We start from the raw sequence: 5,394 nt of genomic DNA on the forward strand, positions 1-5,394 counted from the left end.
AAAACCATCTGGGGAATCGATCATGGTTGGATGCACAGCACTGGACATCGATTAGTGTCCCTTCAGAGTTCATAAGCAACACAGGCTTGCACGCAGCGAGGAGCACATGCTATTGAAGTTTCAAAAATGCTGCATAACATGCTTCAAACCGTGAACAAAGATACATCAATGTTCATAAAGAAGCCACACTGGTTCATGGATGGGGCGAGTGTAATGATGTGGCACTGTCATTTCTGATCTTGGCATCGAATGCCCGCATTGTTACATCGGATGCCCTTCAGGAGCCGCACCTGTTCTCGCACGTAAAACATATTGCCATAGCGAGATTGCAGCTCAATCCAGAACGGCCGCCTCAAGACCCCCAGAAGTATGTCGTCTCCTATGTAGTCGTACCCAAAAATGTTGGGCGACATCGGGTCAAACTGTAGCAAAACTGTCTTGCTGTCGACTCCCCACACGCGGCGAGCCTCGTTCAGGGACGCCTGGTCCAAGTCAGACTTGGTGATGATCAAAACTCGAAAGCCTGTGTCACTGCATGCAACCTATCTGTTGATGCCGTCGAAAGAGCCTTCGTCAAGCTCGAAACCGGTCACGGCAGCCGGGTGTAATACCATCCGTTAACTACACCCACCCATTGTACATGCAACCCATCGCTCTTGCTGCACGTTGGCTTTGCGCCATCGGCGATGGCCGACGTCTCAGGCAAGGATAGTTTTCCCGTAAACCTTTGCCGGTAATCGTCACGTGACTGATGCCATCAGCTGTGCCATGCATTGAATGGGTCAGCAAGGTACCTAGGGCGGTGAAAAGAAATGTTACGGGCTCAGGAGGTGCACCGTTCTGTGCCCACGTACTAAGCAGCTGCACACACGGAGCGAGAGGCAGTGGCGGCTATTGCAGGGCGGAACAAAGCCGATCAAGGCACCAAGCCATGCGGTAAAACCCCTCTTGACTGCGCCCTTTTACCCCACCAGCATCCGAGATGTTTGGGGTTGGGCTTTGGGGCGACTCAAACTAACGCGCGCTACCCCTTTGGCTACAACTTGTCGCCCCACCATTGTCTGAGCCTTGAGGCTACTGGGCAAACCAGCCACGCGCCAGCTGATGAGACTGGCAAGTTCTGCAGCGTTGACTAGAGGCACGGGCTCGTTGCAAACGTTGCGTACATTAGCACTGGATTGTGCATGGGGCCAATGCTGTGAGGTGCAGCCTGTGTGTTTCGGCAGCTACGCGCCAGGGCGAAATGACCTCTCCGCCTTCAGATGTCCCCCAAAGCAGATGTCTTCTGGTGTGTCATTGAGATGTGAAATTTGCATCTCTTCGCATACTTTTTGCACACGGCTCTTGCGAGAACTGTGAGCCGTTGCGATGCGTTGTTGCATTTGCTGTGCATTCGCATAAGGGGGAGCATTGACGAAGGTTGGAACAAATTGAAGGTAAGCGTCTGGTCAGGTCATTTATGGCCCTGACAGAGCCTCTACTTCTGGTCTGAAATGCTTGCTGTGCAAGGTGGGCTACGATGTCCAAAGGGGCCTGAGTGGCGACGCCGCTAATGTTGTTGGGCGGAACGGACGGCACCTTTCCAAGTCACTCAGCTTCCGGCTCACCGCTGCTCGCGTAGCGCTTGGAACAATCTTTGCCATGTCCGCCTGCAATAAGCGACAGAAAGCTAGACTGATGCCTTCGAGGTGCATGTACCTGAAGCTGCCACGAGGATTTGTGTACGGTGTGTCGGAAATGTTCCAAGATTTCGTCGCAGTGCACGAAATCAAAAGATAATATTCAGGCAAGCAGACACATGCGCTATTCTCTTGTACAAACGTATTCCAATATGTCAGGCTACATAGCCACATGGAATGACCTAGCACGGGCGCAAGCCACTCACTGAAAAATGGACGGAGCTGAGAATCAGCCATGCCATCTGAGCTGGAGGCGCGATCGGGAAATTACCAATACGAATCTTTTGATATCGTGGAGAGTTCCTCCGCCAAGCAAGCTTCCCCATGGAGAGCTAATAGGGTTGCCAACAGTGAGGCGACAAGTTTGGGCTGAAACGTCGAAATCACAGAGGCACATGCATCTGATACAGAATGTAAAACTCTGATGCTTGGTAGTGTGCAGGAAATGAAAGATCTCCGATGCTGTCGATGTGCGCAGCATTGAGACTGACGCCTCAACCCTGAACCTAACGCCAGGTTCGAGACATGTGGGTACGCCATTCAGCTAAATTCTACTGCAACCACCAATTTATCTTGCTGACACTCACTCTCAAAAAGTTTTGTCCGTTTCGAAAGGACGGATGGATGCAGTGCGTATTGCGTTACGCCTGTAACATAGGGTGTGACGTGGCCTGCGACACCATCAGGCAGCCTATCTCGACTTCTGACCCACGATTTTGACTCGCCTCCAACTCTTGCCTGTACACTCTGCATCAAACGCACTTACATGCAAAGTTATTCCCAAACGCAGAGTCTCGTTATCGTTGCAGCATATCTTAGAGATAGCATCATCCCTTTGCACAATCGCTACCTGCAGCGCACCCCCTCGTCGACCCCCCATCTTCCAGTATTTACATTCGTGGGTGCGATTCACGACAGTAAACGATGCTGATTTTGCCTTTATCCGTGCAACATACTTGCTGCACGGCTATGTACAAGGGTTTATCTCCATGCTGACACCGTAGAGCTCGACATTGGCCTGCATTTTGAGATTGGCTTCAAGCCGTGTATACAAGAACTGGCTCATTAAAGGCTTTCTCTGTCCTGCACAAGTATTATTTGTTCGCCGCTTGAAAGCCATCCCATTTTCATTGTGATCTCGGAAGGCACCGTGCGTCGTGATTCGAGACATGCAGACAGCTCCACACATCAGCCTCAAGTATTCGCGCTCCTAGCCAAGCGCTCTAGTGTCTTAAGGGATGATATGCATTGATGTGTTGGGGTTGTGGAATTCATGTACGGCACCTGTGTTGTATCAGGTCGCCATATTGACATACACCCGCATTACTACCTCATTTGGGTTCATGCCGGTTCATGTCTTTAGGGAATCCGCAGAAATGACCCGCACTCATATGTATAGTGTGCCATTAAATGTAGCTTTGCTTGCCTGGTCTGGCATATGCGTGCGTCCGCACTGCGGTTAAGTTTGGCGACATTCGAGCTGAAGGTGGCAGAACGTTTGCTTGCGTTACGCCCCGCACCGCATTCCCACCCAGCCCAATCAAACATTTACTTCATAACAGTAATGCCTGTGGATATTTCCAATAAGGGAGTCACGTATGGAGCAGCGTCGACTTGGCGACGCACTTGCGTGCAGATTGCTCGAACGACAGAGATGTCTGCCCCGCATGACCCAAGTGCTCCCCCTCCTGCTCCCTACGCTCCCCCTCCTGCGCCCTACGCTGCACCACCTCAAGAGGCTCCCAAGTATGTCCCACCAACACAGCAGTACCACCAACCATCGCCTGGACAGTTCCACGCGCCGCCGAGTGCAACAGTCACCAGGGCTTCCTTCATTGACAGAAACCGCAGCATGCTGACTTGGGTGGCGCTTGGGCTTCTCATCCTCACAGTAGTCCTCCAGATAGTCATCTTGGGCATTGTCGGCGACACCCACAGACAGTTGTTTGACTAATGCACTCGGACCAAAGCGTCAGTGGTCCATGGACATGTGCGTATTCCCCTTGCAAGCTTGCTTCCATCTCTTGCACCCGACGTTCACACTCATCTCTGGGTGTTCGCCCTCTGTAACGCTGCCCAGTAGGAAGGCTTGTTTTGTTTTGAACACGCCAGTCAAGCGTAAGTCTTCTTCCCACAGTTGTTGCCCGGCTTCTCACGGAACTCTTCCGCACCTTCGTTGCATCTTCCGCAGCACTGGTTCTGTGATGGTCCTGTGACGTTGGCATCTGAGTGCTTGTGAGAGGGCGTGTGATAATTCCTCAGGTGAGCCAACCCACTGCATGCCAGGTGCTGACCCACCCTGCAACAAAGTACTTAGGGTAAGGGCAGTGTATAGTGTATAGTGGGCGCAGTGTGCTGTCACTGGCTCGTGAGCAAAGTGCCCTTCCTTTCGGGGATTGTCCATGCAAATGCCCCACCAACAGGTACCCCACGTTTTAAAATTATTGCAAGAGGCAGGCAGCCCACTCTTGCGCCTAACAAATCGCAGGGTTGGATGTGCAGGAGAATAGGACAGCACTTCAAATATGGATGATGCCACAGCGATGATGTCGGCATAGCTGTGTGTACGCTAGGATTATGCAGGGCTCAGAAGCAGAACTAGGCCCCAGAAACACGAGGCTTTTCAAGGGCTGCCTCCGGTGAGCTGCAAGAGGAGTCAAGGGGCATTTGATGGTTGCCACCGTTGGACTGTTTTTCATCAATGATTATCATTTGACATGCATATTGTGCCAATTAAGTAGGACATCTACCTCTCAACACCGTGCGGCCAACATCTGTCCTATTCAATCTAATGTAATACACCTCAATTCATCTGTATGGTTGTGAATGATGCACAGCACCCATGCGCACAATGCCATTTCTGCAAATACTACACGTCCCAGTCACAAGGACTTTTTCAGGAGCTCTGTCAGCCTTCCGGGCCGTTTCTTTGTATGATGTTGTTATTCAATTGCCCCTCTCAGGCTGAAAGTGCTGCCTTACAAATGGCATGGCCATTTCTCACAACCTTACTTCCCCACCTCTCGCATCTCGAGACATATCATTGTCTATCAGTATCATTTAAAATGATAAAGAAATGACTGTAACGCAGTGATGCTGCTGTCATTACCGGTTATGGTAAGGTTCTGAGCTGAGGCAGTCACCCTTTTCAGCGACGACTTGTTTTCAATTACCTGGTATTCTGGGTGCATTTCAGAAGTACATGCGCTGGGAGCAGATGTGCTGTTTTATCGACTTCATCAGATAGCATTCCCCTGTTTTTCACTGAGTGATTATGGTAAACCTATCCTTTCACCGTGCAAGTTATGTCACAGTACTCTGGAGTGAGGCGACACTACTGTCCGTTCCCTTGCAAAATTAAGAGACCAGAGCGTAGTATTGATATTATTGGGCGTGCTGTGACAAGGGAGCTGGGAGCCCCCCATTGTGAAGGCGACAGCGTGGACCACTTTCTGCGACATGGCTTGACGGCCTCAAGATGATGTGTATATTATTTGAGCAGCCATTAACGGACTTACACCAGCCCTGTAGTTGGCATGCTGTTTGAACGATGTGGGCGTTTGCGGCGTCACATAAGGGCGATTCCTAGGGCCTAGGTAGGCTTGGGATTAGGGTTGGATCCAGAATATCTCGAGATAGATAGCGGACATTGCTCTCGAGAGACTTGTCTGGGTCTCAGAATGGGGACCTTCGTTTCAATAGAATTTAGGTCTAC

General features: G+C 50.9%; 1 long non-coding RNA gene across 1 annotated transcript; it reads left to right on the forward strand.

The window, feature by feature from the left end:
• Nucleotides 1-2,474: 2,474 nt before the first annotated feature.
• LOC149809264 (uncharacterized) lies at nucleotides 2,475-4,357 on the forward strand. Its single transcript, XR_016429801.1, has 3 exons — nucleotides 2,475-2,581; nucleotides 3,316-3,669; nucleotides 4,182-4,357. It is a non-coding gene; the product is annotated as an uncharacterized LOC149809264 (long non-coding RNA).
• Nucleotides 4,358-5,394: the final 1,037 nt, after the last annotated feature.

This window comes from Nuphar pumila, unplaced genomic scaffold (assembly GCF_984573655.1).
Source record: "Nuphar pumila unplaced genomic scaffold, dmNupPumi1.hap1.1 HAP1_SCAFFOLD_1476, whole genome shotgun sequence".
In the NCBI taxonomy this organism is placed as follows: Eukaryota; Viridiplantae; Streptophyta; class Magnoliopsida; order Nymphaeales; family Nymphaeaceae; genus Nuphar; species Nuphar pumila.